General features: G+C 40.6%; 1 protein-coding gene across 8 annotated transcripts in view; it reads left to right on the forward strand.

Moving 5' to 3' along the window:
* Window positions 1-10,019: 10,019 nt before the first annotated feature.
* Window positions 10,020-22,103, forward strand: part of PAM (peptidylglycine alpha-amidating monooxygenase) — a 117,542-nt gene continuing 105,458 nt past the window's right edge. For all 8 annotated transcript variants that reach the window (XM_063180544.1, XM_063180545.1, XM_063180546.1 and 5 more), the window contains exon 1: window positions 10,020-10,113. The gene's annotated coding sequence lies outside the window, so the exon portion shown is untranslated. The remainder of the gene's footprint in view (window positions 10,114-22,103) is intronic.

Consider the following 22,103-nt stretch of genomic DNA (forward strand, 5'->3'; position numbering starts at 1 on the left):
CTAAATCCTTTGAATTTTCTAGATATCTATCAGTTAGATCTCTAACATATCATGAACTGCAATCAAAAGAAAAAGAAAGCTTAAAGATTACTTAATAGGCTAAAAAAGAGTAAAGATGTCAAATAATGTTTGTACTCTCTGTACAAAGAAAATCCTCTTCCTTTTCTCTGTTGTAATGGCAAAAACTTCCTCTGCCCCAAACAGCTTGGATGGGTAATGTAAAACAAAAAACCTCAGCAATATATGATTGCACTATTGGCTAGGCACATGGGCATTATTAGGGAGGATAGTTACATACATTTTTTGACCAAAAAGGAAGTATTTGATGTCAATTTAGGAAGTGTGCAGATAGATATTTACAAAGTGTTTTAACAAAGCATCTCTTTTTTGAGACAGTGGAATCTACTATTGCCATATTTTGTTCACCTGCTAGCTAGTTTTAGAGTTTATGCCCCACCTACACATAGGAATACAATTCATTCTCTGAATGTATATTTTGCTTGCTACACTCATCTGCACTCATAGTTGAAGGCTGTTAAGAAAAGCCTTCAACCCTGGCATGACTGAGACAACTATATAGCTTTTTTTTTAGTTTTTAGCATTTCTTTTGGTTCAGTTTATTCACACAACACACACACACGCGCGCGCGCGCACACACACACAGATACACAATGAGATGCAGAGCACCAGAGCACCAGAAACTTCTCCATGGAAAATCTTGTCCACCTGATTTTCTATGTCCAACAGAAGAAATAACAGTTATTCTGGAAGATTCTCAACATGCCAACATCATCCCATCCAGCATCTAAACCATATAAAACTAGCTTTCATACATCCAATGCACTTTAAAAAAATTAGCTTTAGAATGCTTTCTTATTTTAGGCAATTTATTTTGTAATAGATTAAGGGAAAAGGGAAAGAAAGAGATAAGAATATATGTGAGCTTCCTAGAACATTTTTCTTCTCTTCTGGAAGCAGTTCTGCAAGTCCAAATCCCCAAATCCAGTTTTCCCCTATCCCCCATGATTAGGCAGGCTCACCACCCTGGCCACATCTCCCAGCAGTGTCAGTGACACCTTTTCCTCAGCCTCCACCAGGGGTCACACAGCTCTGCACTGCACTACAGTATTACACATTTATGTGCATGGGGTGGAGAAAAACAAAACAGCACCAACTTCACAACCTTGAGAATAAACATGCCTACCAGATGACAAAGAATTCTACATTTCATCTCTGTTCTGTTAGCACTCCTACCTACTTCCCATTCCTTTTATCAAAACTTCATTTTCATTCTCTGTTTCATGTCCTTTACCTCTCTCCCCTTCTTCCCTTTTGAGTGACCTGTTCCTAACACCATGTGGTTAAGCCTGATGCTTGGAAGAATGTACCAGTATGAGTCTTTCTGACAGTTTCCAAAAAGGAAGAGAGATGCCTGATTATTCAGTGGGGAGATTTGTAACGCTCTTGAGGGCAAGCTTTCTCATTTTGGCCACAAGCTCTGGCTTGGTTGCCATCATGGCCTGTGCTTCTCCAAGAGAAAATCTATTTGAACAATTAATTTGCTCTTCAATATTAACCTTCCCAGGGTAGTTTCAATGAGAAGGTTGAATTTAGCTCACAATCAAAGAGATAAAGAGGGTCTGATGTGCACTTGATTTTCACAAGTGTGCCCTCAGTGTGACAGAGACATAATTACCTAAGAAATTTTAGCAACAGAAGACACGTCTCTAAATTATTATAGTCATATTCCCATGACAAAAGTCTCTTAGACAAGTAGGAAATAAAACTGAATTAAATTTTTACATAACTGGAAGTCCCATGTAGTAAATTATGTAATTTAATTACTAAACTGCTACCTAACCTCTCAAATGAACAAAAATCCTACATGAGAAGAACTACTAGGTATTTATATACTCCAAAGCAAATAACTTTGTGATTGTGTCATTAAATTTGAGAATACGTTGCCCTTTAAATTGCTGTTAACAGATTTTTTGTTAAGTTGCACTATAAATTTCCAAAGCATCAATAATCACATTACTATGCCAGTGTCAATTTTAATCTCATCCTCATGTTCTCTTCTGTCTTGCATCAACAGGAAGCCCATGGAACACACATCAGCAACAGAGACCAATGACATCACTGTTCTCCTGCACTGCTGTCTCCTGTGCTGATAATTGCATATTATAATATCTGAGAAATAAAATCCATCACTGGCATAAGTAGCTATGGAAAATTTTTTTTTATTTGAGGCAGCATGCCGAACCACCTCTTTAAACAAGCTATGAGCACTCACAGAGGTAGAAACAGAATATAGCTTTTTTATCAGCTTTTGTTGGAAACTTGGCACATTGTAAATCAGGTAACCTTCTTCCCTCAGTTTTAACTGAGAAAGGAAAACCAGGATTTGTACAAGCACTGTAGTGGTACCAGGGTTAGCATAGGGTTTCTTTGCAAATACTAAAACCTTTGAATTTTCTAAATATGTCTAAATATTTTTCAAAAATTTGTGAGGCATTTTAGCATGATATGTGCTGAAAAGTCAATTATTTTCTTAGGTTGTATTTTTGTTTTCTTAGTCTGCAGATACAAATAAGACCCCTGCAAGAGAGTGTTTGTGATTCAGTTTATGAAGCTCACAGAGAGGTAACGTATTTCAAGTACAGAGGTCAGATACCTGTTCCATTAAGTTGTTTTATACAACATCAAATGTGTCTCACTGTTCTGCATTAATTTATGAAAGAAGAACACCATTCCATGTTTGTGAGTATGACAGAGTACTGTATTTCCAGCAGAACTGTACTTCCAATGAAGATTTTTCACTAAGGGAAAATCACTACTGTTGATTGCACTATCAGCAAGCACTAATTTCAGCTAAACTCCCTTTGCTGAAGTAGAGGCCAAATGTAACAGTAACCCTTCCACCTGGATCAAGAGCAGGAACCTACTATATCAAACATCAGAGGTAAACACAGGGTCTCTGTTTCCTGGTAATTAAATTCAGACAGCTGGCTTTTAGAAACATGGAATGTGATTTTCACTGTGTCCTAGCAGAGGTTAAAAATGTGTAAAAAGGCTGTCTTAAGTGCCTCATTTGCTATCTCCTGTGACTGCAAAAAAGAGGAAAGTATATAACTACTAGTATATATAATATTAGGCTCCCATGCTGCAGTTCTACCCCAATATACAATACAGCAGTATTCTTCTATCCTCTGAGATGTTTGAAAAATAAAATTGAAATAAATGGAACACTTTTTAGTATTGCACGTTGATATACTCTCAAGTGAAAAAGGTTAATTAATAATGAGTTAATTTGTATTACAGCCATGGTAATTTGTTGCTGCCTGAATAACTGCTAGTAAAGTCCAGGGCAAGGTAGCAAAAAGGGCCTTTGCATGGTATCCACAGATGTTTAATTCAGCTGTGAGGTGAGATGTTCCGAGTCCCCAGGCATACTTATGGGGAGATTCAAGGTTTCTCCTTCACAAGAGGCAGGAGCTGACCCTGGTCTCGGGACAGTACAAAGATAAGGGCCAATCGGGGATTAAGAAAGGAGTGGCTCAGGGACATAGGAACAGACATAGGAACAGGGGAAGGAGGCATTAGGATCTTAACAGGTTTTTGCAGGAAGCTTCTTATGTCTCCCCAACCCAGGGGATGCCCCCCAGGGTCTCCATGGTAATTCACCAAAAAGTTGTTTGTTCCTAACCTAAACCACTTATTTTGAAGGAAGATTATACTATGATATTCTGATCATATTTTTCTCCATTTTAAGAGTCTTTACCAAGGAAAGCTTGTAGAAATAAGTCTGATTTCCCACACAGCATGAAAAAAAGTTTTTGGGTTTTCGGGGAGTGAGACCAGGCTTACTTCAATCCTTGTACTGTGTGAATAGAAGTATTCATTTTACCTTGAGGAAAATCTGTTATGATAAAACAGAAAACCTAGACCTAAGTTATTCTGGAATATTTCTATTCCAGAAGTCTAGTGGAAAAATGACTAAGCAGTCATTAGGGACCATTTCAAAGTGTTCAAATATATTTTCAGAGTAACTGAGGAAATGTTAAAGCATTTCTCAGTTCCCATAGTGTTTCATCTGGCTTTGGCTTCTTTCGGTTTGTTGTGTCTTTTGGGTTTGTTTGTTAGAAACTATTCAGAAAAGTCTGCTAATTGTATACCAAGGGCGGCAATTTTCTTGGAGCATTTCCCTTTTATTTCTTGCATGAAGGCTATAGTAAATAGTCACACTAATTGACATTAATGCAGAGAATAACCTTCTACACTGTTATTTCCCACTGACCTCTCCACTATGGTTTAAATGAAGAATTTATTGGGAGGTTGTCTGAATTATGCAACCCCATCCTTACTGTTTACTGTTAATAGATTGTAATGGAAATGTAGCTACTCTGTTTTATGATCTATAGTATAAAGTTCAAGAAGAGACAGACTGTGTTAGTGTTCTATTCCTCTAATACTCCAAACAAAAGGCCTACTACTAGAAATTGTGGTTTAATACAACTAATGCCTTCTTTCCTGAAATGGGGATTGTATTTGAGGTGGGTTCAAGTAAAGGAAGATTGGCTGACTATAACTTGTACAAAGGCAATATTTCACATATTAAGAACAAGATTTATCAGCAGCACTACTTTTAGAGGATTTACAAACTGAAGTTTAGGGTTAGCCTCCTGGGCTCCATGTGGAAAAAGAGTTGGATGTCCTAAAAATCCTTAAGTGAAAGAGTGAGCTGGAGCATGTTCATGTTGAACATGAAATTCTCTAAATTTGAGTCATAGGAAATACTAGAGCTTAAGGAAAGGAGGAAAGGAAGACAGGCATCTTGAACCTCTCCAACAGAGATGTACTAGAATAAAGGTGAAAGACACATATGTACACGTAGGGAAAAAGAGACAGGTGGTATCTTCTTTAAAGGATGGTGCTCTTTTTTCTTTTCCCTTCCCTTCCCTTCCCTTCCCTTCCCTTCCCTTCCCTTCCCTTCCCTTCCCTTCCCTTCCCTTCCCTTCCCTTCCCTTCCCTTCCCTTCCCTTCCCTTCCCTTCCCTTCCCTTCCCTTCCCTTCCCTTCCCTTCCCTTCCCTTCCCTTCCCTTCCCTTCCCTTCCCGAACCTTCCCTTCCCTTCCCGAACCTTCCCGGAACCTTCCCTTCCCTTTTCTTCTTTTCCTTCCTATTTCCTTCTTTTCCTTCTTTTCTTTAATTGAGGGATCATCAGAAAAGTGTCTGTATCAAAACCACGTGCTATAGGTAGCCATATTCTGTGTTAAACAACTTTCCAAGTGACTTCCTACCTGGATAAAATCACAATAGCATCACTTGAGCAGATAGAAGATTCAGACATACCATACTTTGATCAGAAGACGGATACTACCAAAGTGTTTTACTGAACCTCTACTTCACTATCAACTTCTGAATGTAAGAAAAATAGCATAGTAGCAGTATTCATCCACATGCATTTTTCCCGCCCACTACTTGCTTCCATAAGATCCAAAAGGCCTGCCTAAGCACAAACATTTGTTCTACTGATCAACTTGCACCATTCTAATTTAATAGGACCGTAATCTCAGTCTCTGCTTAATACAAGTAGGTAAGAACGAAGAATGCAAATCCACTGTTTTCCTACTCCAAATTCTTAGGAGACAATCTAAGGATGGAATGCAAATTCTAATTCAGTTCAACGTTTTTGCAAGTCTTTTGTTATTACCACAGACATCTGACATTTTTTTTCTCACAACAAACAAGCAAATAAAAGATAAGCACAGAAAAAATCCCAACCCTTCAGAGATACCTATGTAGATATCCCAGAGGCAAAAGGGCAAGAGTAAGATTATTTAAAAACACAGAAAAAGCCATAAGAGAAATATAGACAATTTCCCAAGGACAGCTGAGGTATCACATTCAAATTAATGGCAACTGGATTACCTGCATTGAGGCACCAGAGATCACTTGTATGGAGATTCAAAGGATAGCAGCACAGAAATAGAAGACAGAGATAAACATTTTCTGTTCTGAAATAACTAGAAACCATTTTCAGTGGTATGCAAAATATGGCATCACTTCAGGTAAGATGCTGTTATGAATAATTTGTCTTCAAAACACTGACATTAATTATTGTTTTATTAATTAAGCACTGTCCTACCAGAGGTAGAGATGAACATCCTTTACACATGGGAAAGGCAGCAAATAAACATCAGTGACCCAGAAGTGACCCAAACCTCATCTGCAGTCTGCAGAGACCATTTACTGCACGAGAGTTGAAGTTTTGCTAAGGATGCAAGCTTGCATAACTGGATTTATTGCACTTTTCCATTCACCTCATTCACCTGGAAAAAATTAATCCTCCAATATAAAGGTATTTGTTTTGAGTATTTTTGCTTCATATGAAGGTATGTAAAGTACTTTAACAATAACTGTGTTACATACCTTTATAATACATATCTCTTCCACTGGGACTCTTTTTTTACATTGAAATTTATCTTGGTGCTAGAAAAAAACCTAGGAAATAGCGATGAGTAAAATTGCAGCCTGAAGGAGATCACGGGCTGATTTCAATCATCAAAGGAGCTGTTCAAAGGCTTTCATCCTTTTTGCTGCCAGCATGCTGCTCCATTTGCAAAGTAAAATCTTCATGCAGCTCTCGAGTGTATGACGCAGTCTGTACTTTCACATACGCAAGAGAATAAAGAGAAAGTTTGTATCTTTTTTTTCCCTAAAAACAAAACAAAAACAAAAGAAAACAAAACAAAATCCAAAAAACCATGGTAAAAGAAAATTAAGTATCTGTGGCAAAAATAGAGTAAATTGTGCTCAAAGCTAAGAGCTCAGAACCTGGAATCAATTTACCTGTCTAAAATACTTCATCAAGATATATGATACTGACTTTTATAATTTAATATTTACTGTTGTTGCTTGCCAGGAACAACATCATTTTGTTATGGAAGTATAAGTAAGAAGACTATGACTCAAAAGGGTTTTGCACAAATTGAAAGAACATTTTCTCACAGATCTATAAATGGCAGGTAGTGATGGTTCAGTAGCATGGCTCAGGCATGGATAATGAAAAATTTCAAGATAAGTTTGCCACAATGCAAAAGCTTAGGATATTAAGTCTATTCCTGTATACAAGAAAGCCAGAGTACTTTATCAGGAGATTACAACCACAGACCAATCTTATCTTTTTATGTAACTTTTATGTCAAAGGTCTAAAATTAATTGCTTTAGCATGTACCTAATCTTAAATTTCAAGTCCTTGCTGAATTTGTACCTAATGCAGAAGAAAAGACTGGCATGCTAAAGAAAACCCCACAGTTTTATTCCCCACACAAAGCTAATATAAATGTAGATATCCAGTCATGCAAGATGAGAAATAGCTTTTCAACTCAGTGAAGTCAGTCTTACAGGAAATCTAGTACTTTACAGAATATGAGGCTTGCTTTTTTTATTTTTCAGTGCTTCACGCTAGGAGGTAACAGCATAAGCCACAGAATAAAGTTAAAGAGTTATTTTGTTTTTCTACATTAGAAATTTTCAAATTCAAAGGACAGGACACTGTAAGCCAAGTCTCAGATTTCATAAAGAGACAAAAATTAAGCATCACATTTTATTGTATTAATTTTTATTGCCTTTGTGAAGTGATATGAAAACAGCTCTCGGACTAATGAAAGCAGTATGAGCAGATTGAGGAAAATTCAGTAGAATGATATAGAGAGCCATTAAATATGAAGTCTAAGGCAGACTGTCTTATGTTAACCATAAATAAAACTAGTAGATTTGACAGGTTCTATTCAAGCTAACGACTTTGATACAAAGGTAGTCATAAAAAGCTGAAATTTTAATTAATTTTTTCTAATTTTGAAGAAAAAACTTTTAAAATTCAGAAAGAAAACTTTAAAGCCTCTTAGTAGGCCTCAAAGCTAGTCTCTTTCACAGTCTCTTTTCAAAGAGTTGATAATATATCTTTTCAATGCTTTTTTCTTTTTTTCCCCCCAAATTCTTTGATTCCTTTTACTACTACCTGTAAGCCAAATATCCCACACTTAGAAAAAGGACTGAATTCATAGGCCCCTAGCTTTGTCATAAAATAAGACCTTCTAATTCATGGAACATTCCCATGCTAAAGACTATTTTGAGCTCCTTCAAATTCTTGTCCATGCTTTCCTTTGCAAAGATTACTTTGAGAATATATTAATCTACATCAATTAAAGAATTTACATAAGAGCAGCTAGCATGGGAAACACTTCTAGAACAGAATGTAGCCCCTTGTTAGAGACTGCAAAGCTGCACCCTTCATAAATGCCATATAGAGCTTAAGGTGGGGGCAAGCCTTTGGGGTGCTCTTGCCTCAGCAACAGGTGTTTATTGATTTGTTATTCCACAAAGCACCATGTGCTTTGCTCAGGGCAAATCCTTAGACCAGGCCCTTCAACCTACAGTGTTCATTTTCATGAGCCAGATCAATAATGTAAGGGAAGTCTTTAAGGGAAGTCCTGGAATCCTTAGCCAGGCCTTTGCAGCTACAGTGTTCATTTTCATGAGCCAGTCAATAATGTAAGGCACAAACTTTGATGACAGCTTGATGTGACAAAGAACTCTACAAAAAAAATGCTGGTGTGACTCTACAAATCAGTTGAAACCAGTAAGTCACCATTTCTGTTCAAAGAGCTTAATATTTCTTGTCATCAAATACTGAAAGCATCTTTGGGAGACATTAATCACTAATTGCTTGCTATGTCCTATAGACCCACAGAAGCAGATTTCCACCTTCTGAAGAAAAAGGACCAGGTAATTAAGACCAAGTCAGAACTCTAGTGATGCACTTTAACTTTAAAAATATTAACAAACTTTCAAAGAATTAATTTGTGCTGCATTTTCCATTTTATATGAATGAGGCAAATGCTCCATCTTAATAACAGATCTACCCTTTTTAGGAATACTGAAACATCCATCACAAATCCAATTACCCAGATTTGTTGTCATAACAAAGTTGGCAGATCTACTCAGAAAAAAAAGCTATTATTTTAGTTTGAGGGTGTCAGAATTGTTTTACCATAAATATTTTTTATATTTTTAAGGAGCATTAGGACAGTCCTGTTTGATAAATGAATACTTCATCACAATGCCCCTAAAAAACAGTACAGATTCGGGCCCTAATTCTTCCATTTTACCTATGCAGATAAACCTCTCAAAGGTCTCCTGCACAAACCTGCTCAACAAGGGATGTTGAATAGGGCTCCCATGCAGCGGCTATGTGTGGTTGACATACAGCTCGTTGTAACACATGCCCAAGCTTCAGCTCACTACGTTATGTTACGAATTTCACTGAAAACATGGTTTCATTAAAGCACACTGAAGCTCTCGACAAGCTTACAAACACAATCGGCACCCTCGCCTTACATCCTTTGTTATCAGGATCTGCCTTGTGCCATGCCCAGCACCCATCCCTCGGAGGATACCATGCCGTGGCGCCCCGCTGTCCTGAGCTGGTGTTGCCACCCGCCCCTACACCCCGCAGAGAAGCCTGGAGAGCCTTCCCCTCAATTCGCTGACCACCGCTTGCGACCCCGCAACCACAGCCTTTCCTCTCCCGGCACTAAGGGCCTTCATCCGCCGGGACTGATCGCACACCAGCCCGTTCCTGCCCGAGGGCAGTCAAAAGGGTACGGGGCGCTTTTTTTCCCTCCCTGCGGGCTCTCAAGGCTCGGACCCCTCCAAGTGGACACCGAACCCGTTTCGTGCGGACTCCAGACCCCCCCCCCCCGTGACCCCAGCCCCATTACTGAGAAAACCGAACCCTCCCCTGAGGACTTCAGGCCTTCCCCTGCAAACCCCAGCCGCTCTCCTGTGACCACAGACCCACTGGGCCCGGCGCCCAGCCCAACCCGGCGCGGATCAGGGCACAGCGGGCCCGGACAGCGCCTCCCAGCGGCCTAGCCCGGCGCAGTTACTAGGCCGACGTGAGCGCCGCCGCGTACCCCGCGCCGGGGCGGGGCGCGAGGGGGGGCGGTCCCGGGGCGGGGCAGGAAGGGGGGGTCGCGGCGGCAGACCCTGGTGTCGGTGTCGCTGCTTGCAGCGTTTGGGAGTCAGCGGTGTGGCGCGCCTTCCTCCCGTGAGTTCCACCTGCGCCGCGTTCGCTCGGGCACGAGGGCTGCGGGGAGGGGAGAAGCAGGGGGTACTTTGAGTTGCGGTGATTCTCCCGAGCTCCGCGGCGGTGCCGGTGCCGCGCCTTGGCCGGACGCTCGCCCGGCCGCGCTCGGCGCTGCCTCTGCGTGGGCACACATGCGGCGGCGGCGCCGCCGCTCCCCTGCGCGCTGCAAGAGCCGCGGCGCCTCCCGCGGATGCCTCGGGGAGGGTTCCCGGACGCCCGGAAGCCGCTTCGCATCGCCGGGGGCCGCGGTCTTGCGGGTGCCAAGAGCTGCTCTTTCCTTGTTCGCTGCAGACTGCGGCGGCTGCGGCTCTGGGAGGCGGGGGTTGCCCCATCCGGTCCTCCCTGTCCCCTGCTGAGCACTGCCGCCGCCGCCTGAGGGGGTTGATGCGGCGGAGCCTCCGCTCACCCCGCGGGACTTCATGTCCTGGGCAAAGCCGAGGGACGAGCTTCCCCGTGACCGCCGAGGCACGGCGCGCTCCCCGCCGCCAAAGTTTCCCGCGACGCCCGGCGCAGCCAGCACGAGCCCCCTGCGGGCAGCGAACGGGGCCGTCCCGGGGCCGGTGCCTCCCGCCCGTCATCGGGTCTGGCTTAAAGGGCCCGGCGGCATGCCAGTAGTAGGAACATGGCTGAATGCGGAGAGGCAGAGCCCCTCCGGACTTTGGCGCTGGCCGCTGGCACTGTCATTTCTTCACCTCTGGGTGTTCAACCGTGGCAGGCATGGAAGCATTCAAGTGCTGCCGTTTTGTTAGTTTCGACTTCCAGCTGTTTAGAGTAGCGTATGGTTCCCAGTAGTCCATGGGAGTGGCTTTTTTGTTTGTATTTTTGTTCGGTGGTTTTTTTTTGTAAGCCTTCACTCCTCATTCTATTCCTTTAAAACTCATGTATTAATTTCAGGCATTACTATCAAAATATGTATGCTTTCTGTATCAATCTCTTATGCTTCATACATATTTTTAAATGTGCCATATAACTGAGAACTGCTGTGTGAAGGGGGGGTCCCAAAGCTCTTCAGCTATGGTAAAGCCATGGGCAGTTCTGCGGTTAACTTATGGATTGCAAACACAGAGGTGCTGTCGTTGCCAGGTTGGTAGGTTTTACTGTAGACTGTTGTCACATTGCCTGCTGTATGCTTGCAATGAGTGTTCTTATAGATTGGAGTAAAAAAATATATATATCACTGGCATGAATTAGAATTTTTAAGCTGCTTATTAAAGAAAAAATATTTGGCATGGAATTGAAAGTCTTCTTACAAGACCACAGGCGTTTTTAATATCACAAATCTCTGTGATCTGTCACTTAATAGGAATCAGGTGTTTTGTTTCCTTTTTGATTTGAGGCACTCCTTTTCGGTGTTTGCAGGGATTCTCATATTAGAAACATCGAAAACAAATGTATAGCTTTCAGAAAACAGCAGTTTAATTCCAAAATTTTAACTGAACTTATTTTTTTTTGAGTACTGATGTGTTGGATTCTTATTTATATTTCTGTTCTGTGCTGTAGATTTGAAATGATGAGTCTGTCTTGTACTGCAAATCTGAATTCAGGAGCTAGTTTTCAGAAATAACTTTGCTGGAAGACTGAGGCTGACTAGTTTGCTGACTAATGCATGCAGAAAAAATGGAAAGTGGGTTGAATTTAGACCTTAGGTACTCAGTCAGTTTCCTTGATGTGGTGATCTCCCTGTTGGGACAGGTGAAATGAGATCTAGGTGGTAAGGGCTAGCAAGTAGACAAAAGAAGATACTTCCTTTGACATATGGAGGCAGAGGTCTGCACAAGTCTATGTGCAAACAAGCTTAAAGTAATCTCAAAGATCCAATCCAACATAGAAACCCACTATTTTGATGCTTTATCTGCTTTCTTGTCAAGTGAGAGAGTCTCAGGGCTCCCAAGTGTCCAATAATACAAGATAGGATTGAATCTGCTTGTTGTGGAGGTTATTTCCTTGCTGATACCACAAAATGGTCAGAAAGGATGTTTTTTTTTTTTGATTCCTTAGAGGTTAATCCAGAGGAACTTTGTTGTGAAATGCATACTTATTGAAGACAATTCTTATTGCATTGCTTCTGTTTTACATGTAGTCATGGCTCAAAAGGTGCCAAGAGGCTGGGATTTGTTCTGGAGTTCTCATTTTATAGCTTGACAGAACTATTCATGTTGCACACTCAAAAATGATGGAATGCACAATGCAATTAAGACTATACTTTAAAGGAATTTCATAACTTGCCAGGTTTCCATTTAATGTATTTAATTGGATCTGACCATTGCTTGTGATATTTAAGATTAATAAATCTCCTGGGATGTTTATAGTATTACTATCCAAAGTTTTAACTACTGCAGACAGAGTATTGAAATGTATCACAAATGAAGCCAAACAAGCTAGAAAAAGTATTCGTAGTGTATACTTTTAAAACAATTGCTAGCAATTAGGATTAAATACTTAAAAGAGTAGATTGTACCATATCTACCATATTCTGTTCAGTACTAATAGGCTATACCATGTTTTGCATCTTGCAAACAAGATATAGTGATGGCTGATCTGAGCAAATTGTTGCTAGACTGGTTTACCAGCCTGGTCTACTATGACAATCTGAATAATCAAAATATCCTGAATAATTTAAAAAATGTCTCTGTGTAAGGCGTCCAAGTTCAATATAATGTTAAAGTGGCCGAAAGAAACACTGGACATTCTCTAACTACTAAGAAACGTTTTCTTTATGCTTCACAGCATGAAGAAAATACTTCAGAGCCAATCAAATAAATACAAGGTGTTTTTCAAGGCACAACTAAGTGTTTTACTGCTTTTTTCTCTCTTTTTCCTCCATTTTTTCTCTCTTTTTTCCTGTCCCACTCCCCTCTTTTTTCTCCTCCCCCTTTATTTTTTTTTTTTGTCCTCTTCTTCCTCTCTTTTTTTTTACCTTATTCTTTTCACTTTTACCTGTCTTTTACTCTTTCTTTCCCCAATAGCTTTTGTCGAAGGAAGGGGACCAGGACACCAGATGGTTCATCACAGGTCCAGTTTATTGAAGAAAGCATCAAACACTTATACAGCAAATAATAAGCTTATGAATATTCTGTAAGCCAAGCGATCTATTGGTTAAACTATACCATTAACTCTTCCTCATTCCTTTGGGCCTACGTTCTCTACTTTTCACGTCTCGCTCTCTATTTCTTTATCATACCCAGCTAGGCCCAAGGACACACTATCTTGCAGTTGTAGGACTTGGAATTAGCCACGGCTTTGTACTTTTCCAGTCTCTAGTCAACTAAATTCCCAACAAGCTTTTTCATTGCCTTCCTCCTCTTCTGTCACCTCCCCCCTTTTCATGTTTCCCCCCTCTGTTTTGCTTTTCCTCACCACTTTTCACCTTTTTCTCCCCCTTTCACACTTTTTTCCCCCTTCTTTTTCTCCTCTTTCTTGTTTTTATCTCCTTTCTAAGGCAGTCATGACATAAAGAATTGAAATGCATAGGGCAACAAAAAGAATTTACAACAGTGAGATTTTACTACATAATCCTGATTGAATAACCCCCTTAATTTCTCTGTGATAAGTGAAGGACTCTCTTTCATTTTCTCTCAGTCTGTACTCAAATTCGGTGTCTTCCAGTGGGCCAAAGTAAGGAGGAGAGGGTGTTATTTATAAATTGTTCAGGCATGTTGAATCAACTAAAAGCATTTTCCTGCAGAAAGATGTAATTCAATAGATCTCAAATTTTATGGGTTACTTTATAACTTATATGAAACAAATATTTAAAGGTGAATTTGTGTTAAAGGTATGTGGGAATGCAAGTGTGGAGTGCTTTTGTTATGACAATATTCTGGAAGCTTAAAGTAAAATTAAGTAGGATTTTGAGATATAACTTGGGACCATGTGAGCAAAGAACAAGTACTTACAAAAATCGTGTAGGGTATATGGGAAGCAAAATTAGTTAGTGTGGTTTTTTGAAGCACTGTTTTTCAGGTATGCATCTAAAATGTTGGGGTTTATTATTAGTAGTGTTGAGAAACATAAGCTGTGTAGAGATTCTCTTTCAAATCTATGTGAGAATGTGAGTGAAATTGAATACTAGCCTCTGAAATGATACATATAGATTGTATATTGAGAGATGCTAGGAGAATGCACACTTCCAATTTGTTTAGTAGGTGAAGATCAGGCAGTTTGTTTCTAAGGAAGACACTTAGCAGTCATTAGTTGGAAGAGCTCTGTTGCAGCACTACTCCAAGCCCTCTTAGCACTTTCTATGCGTGTTAGAGAAAGCAGTTTTCTTGCTTTCCCACCACCCATCAATGTTTTATTGACAATGAAAATACTCAGCAGAACCCACTATTTTATGCAAAGAACAAAGTGTGTTTTGCAATAAAAAGCAATAAATAATAACCTCGGCTGTTCATACTGCAGTGATCAGGTTCCTGCATTTTAGGCAACAGATGTAACTTAGCAAGTGCTCTGGTTTAAGATACCAAGGTTCTGCAGTAGCCAAACAGAGTGTGTCATCATATGAGAAGAGAGTTTAACTGCAGCAGCTTACAATGGATCACTGCATAGGTGGAAGCATGACTTCTGCTTTTGAACAAATTATTTTCATAAACTTGTGTTTTAAATCTATGAGATTTTTGTTGTTTGTCTTTTCGTACTCTTGCTTTTGCAGTCCTGCATTTATGAGGATCAGCACAGATGGCTATCTTGTCAGTATGATTACTTGCAGTGACAAGGGAGAAAGGGATGCTGTTTACAAAATCCTCACTGTGTATTTTGGTTTGTTCTTGCCTGGTAATGATGTTGCATGATCTTTGCTGCATTTTTCTTCCCTTTGGACAAAGAATGCTGAGGGTGGTGTAGAATCATATCCTGTTTATATCCATATCCATGAATGTGATGCGGTCACATATTCCTTCACTGCCTCCCAGTTCCACTCCACAGTTATCAGTATTCTTTTTTGGATGTTATGGTACCACTTGGTTGTCTCAGTCCTGTTCTAGTATTTTAGTCTGTGCTGTTGTACATTTGTGGTCCTAGTGTACGAATACAAGTACTTTTCTGTAGAAATCCCTACAAAACAATGGTATCTCAGAGGTTTGTCTTTGTAAAATTGTCTATCTCTGTGTCAGAGTCCCTAGTGTGTAGGGTTAATCCAGACTTGAATAAGAAAAAAAAAAGTTTTCTTCTTATGGTCATATGTTGCAAGTGACTTGCTTTCAGTCTTCTGTGTTGTATATGCCTCAGGTTTTCATACTTCAACAAAAAGGGGATTATTAGTCTTTCATACTTGGCAACAAAAAGGGATTATGAGGAAATGAATTTATATTGAATGTAAGGTTTGTGTTTTTTCCTTTTTTTTTTTTTTTTTTTTTCAGAGCACAGGACCAGGTTAACACTAGAGGGCCACTGCAAAACTACAGAAGATTTGTTTTGCTCTTATGCCTTCCACCCACATATAAAAATAGTGGCGGGGGGAGGGGTGTTAGCTGCATTTGCTTTCTGTTGCAGACCTCTAAGTAATGTCCTTCGACCCATTTGATAATACAATTACTCATCTTAAAAATTAGGGCCTACAGCATACCCTTTCTGGCTTGTTTCAAAAATGTCAATCTAATTTTCAATCAAAATTATTCACAGTCTCCGTATATATTCATTGTTCTTGCTTAGTATCATTCAGTAGCTTAATTCATACTTTGTTCTCTGTATATACTTCTGTGTAGAGAACAGTCATGTTTACTTTTAGACTTCATGTTGTTGGGCTGAAAAGTCCAGATTATCTTTGTGTCATTACGTACTGGGAAAACTAAGAGTTTATTGGGCTCAACTTGGAGAAGAGAAGGCTGAATGTGACCTCGCTGCAGACTGCAGCTTCCCCAAAGGAGGAAGCGAAGCGGATGATACAGATCTGCTCTCTCTGGGGAACAGTGATAGGATGCAAGGAAGAGGAATGGAGCTGAATCAGAGGAAGTTCAGATATATAAATACAGGGTATATTTATGAAACAGTTAATGAAATTAGCACTTGAAACCTTGTTTTAATTGTCTTTGTTTAACCATTCATTTTGAGTTGTTTTGGTGGGTTTTTTTTACTTCTTCTGCTCCACTTTACTCACATTTAACAATCTCCCCTGTTGTAGTATGGATAAAAAAATAGTTAATCTCCCCACCTCTGACCAGCTCCACTGCATTTTCTTTTGTCTTGGGGAATGATCTTTTGTTTAATTGAAGAAAGATATTATAATTTGCTAAGATAATGTATGTATATATTTTTCTGCCACTCTGTTTCTAATTTCTCTCTGTTTCTAATTATTTTTTACCTCAGAATCTATTTGATTTTCTTTTTTATTTGATTCAGTTTAAATAAAGCATCCTTATTGAAACTAGGGTGAATTAATGTACTTGAAAGTAACAGTAAGTCCGTGGTACGTTTCTAAACCATGGGATGCTGGTCAGCCTTGACATCTTAGAAGGCTGTCTGATACTTCCCACAGTAAATTTCTGTGGTCTACAGGCTGTAACATTGACAAGTTACTGAATATTGGTTTTGAAGTCTTCCAGTTGAAAGTTGGTGTTGTTTTGCTATGAAGACAATAAGTGGAGTGCAAACAGAGACTAGAAGGAAATATAAAGAGAAGTAGGTGAACTGGGAAGGAGGGGAAGAGTTGCATTGAAGGTCAGTTTGTGGGAGCAAATGGGGCTTAGTCTCTGCAAAGAAATGTGTCTGCAGATACCATTGGGACCATGACCTGGTAGGAGAAGGAGAAACTCTGTGAACTCTCTGGCTGGGCTGACAAGAATCTGGATCAAGGGAAGAAAACTGGAATAGAAGATCAGTTTCCATGAGCTAGGGACTGAAAAACTGAAGTGAAAGACTGTAAGGTTGAAAATCAGGCTAATGTGAAGTGAGGTGGAAGAGAAAATCAAAGACTGGAATGGGTCATGCAACTAGCCCATATCACAGTAAATGTATTACTTCTCATATTTAAAGGATTACATTAGTAATTGAGAATAGTCAAATGTTTTGTTCTGTGAGATTCATTAACATGCATTAGCATAACTGGTATGCAATTATGCTTACCTTCTTAATCCTCATCTTTTCAGGATGCCATAGCCTTTTCTTTAGAAGCACATACCCATCTGTAATTTGTGGTTCCTCCCTCTGTCCCTTCCCAGCTGAGTTAACAGTTTGTGAAACTGCACCTTTACATCTTTTCAGGTACTGAAGGTGGTTGTAGTTGAGTGTTTTATCAAGAATAACAACGTTTATTGCTTTGTGACTGTTCCAGGGTGTCAGTGATTTCAGTGATTATTTTGCATTACAAGTCAGCTTGCTTTAGTAGAGTTCTCCCTGAACCTCACTCATGTGCCCTAAAGCAGGAGTGAAGAAAAGGAATTTGAAAACAGATCAAGTCAGCCTTGCCTGCTTACAGCAGTCCACTTAAAGGGAGGCGGGAAAGCTAGTGTTTGTTTTAATTCTTAGCTCTGTTGCAGACTTCTATGCTATATTTTTTAGTTTTCCATTAATTATTTATATTCAGATTGGTTAAATTCAGTTGGTTTTAATTCCTTTTGTGAGCATGTTGTACCCTGACCTCAAATTAAGGAGATGGATTTTATGGTAATAAGCATTCCAGTCTCATTATAGAAGAGATTAAGGATTTATGCTGGATTTGAAAGCATCCATTTTATCCTGACTTGAAATACTCACTGCTTTCTGCTTGTTTACTGTTGTTTGTATTGAGACAATGTCAATGTATTTTAATCACCACTTTATGAATATTAATTTATTGTAGTCCTTTCATAAGTTAATTTGCTGTACTATCTAGTTTGGAGAACCTAGCTGTTCTTATAAAAGCTGCTAGTATATAACATAGTTTTTATTACACACTACAGTTACTAGAATGTTAATTAAACGGTGATTTCCAGTTTTGCTTATTTTCAGCTAAAAAAAAGGTATTTTTGTCTTTTCTTTGACTGTCTCACCCAGCTTTCTGCCTGCAAGATTAATATAGGATCATAGAGTGGTTGAGGTACCAGGGAGCTTTTGGAAATGATGTAATGTAACTCCACACTCAGTTAAATAGGACCAGCTATATCAGGTTTCATATGACTGTGTTCACTCAGGTTTTGATTAGTTCTATGGATGGAGAGTCCACAACTCCTCTTGGCAGCCTTTTCCCATGCTTGACCACTCTTATAATGAACAAGTGTACTCATTTTTGCGTGTAGAATTTCTTCTGATTCAATTTATCCCTGTTGACTCTTTTCTAGTCAGTGTACAGTGGAAAGTCTGACATGCTTTCATCCCATGTTGAACAATCTTTTGTTTACATATATTGATTAGGTTTTACCCCACTTTAAGCAGGCCTTCTCTTCAGGCTGTAAACAGTCCCATCTCTCCTTATATGACAGATGCTGTCATCTTTGCATCCTGTGTTTGGTCTTGTGTCATGGACATATTTTATGAAAATCCTTTTGCTAGGATTTTTTCTCCTGAGAAGCTGGGAGACCTCAGAAACGAAATGTAAACAATAATTATTTGCTGCTGTGGAATGCAACAGGTGCATCTTTGATTGGTCTCATGTGGTTGTTTTTAATTAATGGCCAATCACAGTCCAGCTGTCTCAGACTCTGGTCAGTCACGAGATTTTTATTATTCATTCCATTCCATTCCTTTCCTTTCAAGCCTTCTGATGAAATCCTTTCTTCTATTCTTTTAATAAGTTTTAATATATAATTTTCTTTTAAAATAATACATATAATGAAATAATAAATCAGCCTTCTGAAACATGGAGTCAAGATTCTCATCTCTTCCCTCATCCTGGGACCCCTTTGAACACCACCACAGTCTTGTGCTGTATGTCCCTGTCTCTTACACAGTTGGACTCCCCCTGTGTGCTGCGTCTACTGCTGCTACCTGGTAAGGGTCCACCTCTGGAAAAGGCTTGAGGTTTTTACTGATGGCTTTGCACACCTGAAAATGTGTTTCTTTAGGATGTGATCTCAAAATCTAAAGTAGGCTTAAATTGTTAGTTAAGTTAGTAAGCTAAAGTAAAATGTACTAATTTATGTGAAATTACCTTATAATTCCCATAAGGAATTTCCTATATAATTTTCTTAGAAAGAATAATTATCTTTCATGTTTTCCTTAAGTCATAAGTTTCACAGCTTGGTGTGTGTCATGTTCCACTGTGGGGAACTGTTGGGAGTTCTTAGAAAAACAGGTGGTCTAGGATGAAAATAAGTCAAACGAGACAGTATCGTATCTGAGAACTGTTTATTGGTAACAAAAAAAGAGGGAGTTGATTTACTAAAGAGGACTAGAAAAGACAGAAAAAGGAGGAAGGAAGATGAAAAATAATGGGGGGAAAGAGCAGACAGAGAGGAAAATTGGGCATCAGCACCCCAAGTCAGGGAGTGCCGCCGACAGCCCGGTGTCAGGGAGCGGGTGCCCGCTGGCTGCCGGGGAGCCTGCGCAGCCCTCGGAGAGGCCCGGCTCCACAGGCACAGCTCCCCCGGCCACGGGCAGCCGGACCCCAGGTGAGTGAGGGAGGGGGCGCTCGGGCGGGAGGTCCGGAACGCTGGACAGGTGGCGGTGGGGATCGTGGTGGCGGGCTGCAGCGGCGAAGCAGGGCTAGAGGCAGGCAGGAGCGCAGGAACGAAGCAGGCAGGGCGTCGGTCAGAACACAGGGAGGCTGGACAGGCGGCGGCTGGGACAGGCGAGGGGTGGGGCGGGACGCAGGCTGCACACAAGGCTCGGAGGTCAGCCAGAGTCCCGCCAAATGCCCAGCGAGAGGGAGGGCCAGCAAGGGCGAAGAGCGAAAAGGCAGGCTGGAGCCAGGGCAAAAAGGACAGAAACAGGCTAGGGCCAGGGCAGGAAGCAGACGACCAAAAGACCAGACCCGAAAGATAGACCTTGTGATGCAGTTATTTTTATGCTCCCTGTCTCCTCCCGTGATCTGCCTGCTGACAGGAGACCACTGGCCCGATGTTCCAATGTTCCACTGCAGTCCATTGGTGGAGACCTCTTTCCATCTGTTGGAGAGCCCCTCTGGAGGGTGCAGTGTTCCTGGTGGTCTGCTGCCTGCTTGTCCCATGTGGGACATGAAATCGTTGCCAGGCAAAGTAATCCCAGAGACAAGGCTTTCTCCCATCTTCTCCTAGTTGCCTCCTGCAAGCAGCACATGTGCAACCCCTCCCCCACATGCCTCTGACAACCATGTTGAGAGAGAATTGAAATTAAATTGGCTCTTCATATAGGAGCAGTGAGTTATTATGATCTTTCTTCTGCGGAATGGACTTATTCTATTAACTCTAGCATACCAAAGTTGTTTCAGCATTTTAGTTTGTGTGAAAGAAAGTTGAAAACTCTCATTGATAAAAATTACTTTGCTCTATAAAAGATCAGTAGTACCTAACAAGGGCAAGGTAAAGCAATCTCTTCAAGGGTCATCAAAGCATGGAGATCTTCCCCTACATATCCATTTTCAAGGCTCCCTTTGCAGTTATCCTTGGATGTTGATCAGCTCTTTTGGCCTTTTAGTTCCCACTAGAGTGTTTTTTGTGCCCAAAACTATGCTGGTCAGGTGTGACTGAGCATCACTGTCACTCCCAGGTTGCCAATGGATGTTCCTGTGAGTTAATGTAACTGTGAGAATTCCCGGGGAGAATGCTCACATCTGCTCTCTGATAAAGGAATGGGGAGCATAATTTTTGCGAAATACATGTTGTAGAATGTATTAAGGAGTATTAGCAAAGTGTTCTGAGATTAAGGACGTAGTTTCTTGGCACCTGGGCCAGTATCCTGGCAGGGATCACTGTAAACAAGATTGTCCTTTCAGTACCAAGGTGCACCCCCCTCCTCTGTCTCAGACAGGAACCTGGTGTCTGTTTCTGTGTGGTGATGACCTGACAGTAGTTTGTAAGTGTTGTAATCTTGGACTCACACCCTCCTATTCAGAATTAGTAATGCTCTTGTTGGCACTGTTGGCCAAACCCAACAAAGGGCAGTAGGTGGAAGAATTCACAACAGGTTTTTGGGAAGTCTTTTAGTATGCTTTATTAAAGTGGCTCCACAGGATTGATAGGGATATGTGATAAACTCATGTTACCTGGTGTTCACAATCATGCAACAGGACCATTTCTCCTAGAAATGACAACCCTTATTTGATTTAATGCAAGTGGGAATACCTAACCACTGATTTAAAAAGTGAAGACCTTTCATAATGACCTTCTCGTTGGCAGGGGTGGTAAGCAGTACAGTCAGGTGCTTATAGACGTATCTGCCAGCACCAGTATTTAACAGAGGCCCTGGCCTTTTAGAAATGGCCCTGCATAGTATCTGTCAGGTGTGGCCTGAGACCACCGAGTGCTCTATCTTTCCTGAGACTGTTGTGGCAGTTTTTCTCGCTTCTGTTATTTGCAAGTATTCTTAAAGACATTTAGAATGGTCTGTCTGGAGCAAGGATTGCCTCTTATTTTGTCTCTATTTGTGGATGGCAAATATCCCTGAATTACTTGATTTCTTAGGAGACTCCACTCAACTGACACATTGTCAGTAGTGGTTATTGCAGAAATATGTATCTTAGGTAACTGAGCAGCAGCAGCATTGTGTTCCGGCAGTAGCTCACCATGATTTGCAGTATAGGCATCTACATGTCTCTCATGGCTAAGTAAGCCATGCTTTTGTACACCAGACCTCAGTGAGGTTTACCATGTATCATCCAGTCACCTGCTTCTCATTTCCTAGACCACAGTGTGAAACCTTTGTAAGCCCAAGAGTCAGAACAAAGACTTCTGAAGCAGATTGCTCTTGCAGCATAGATACAGCCATTAATTCAATGTATTGCTTGCTCCTCCCTTTCTTTGATAGGTTAGGAAGGTTTGCTCAGCTGTTTCAAGGGTGTTGCTTTCCACTGCAGTTTTTCTTCTACATTTCTTGATGTCCAGTCAGTGAAACATTATTCTCTTGGG

The sequence above is a fragment of the Melospiza melodia genome, chromosome Z, assembly GCF_035770615.1.
Source record: "Melospiza melodia melodia isolate bMelMel2 chromosome Z, bMelMel2.pri, whole genome shotgun sequence".
Classification (NCBI taxonomy): Eukaryota; Metazoa; Chordata; class Aves; order Passeriformes; family Passerellidae; genus Melospiza; species Melospiza melodia.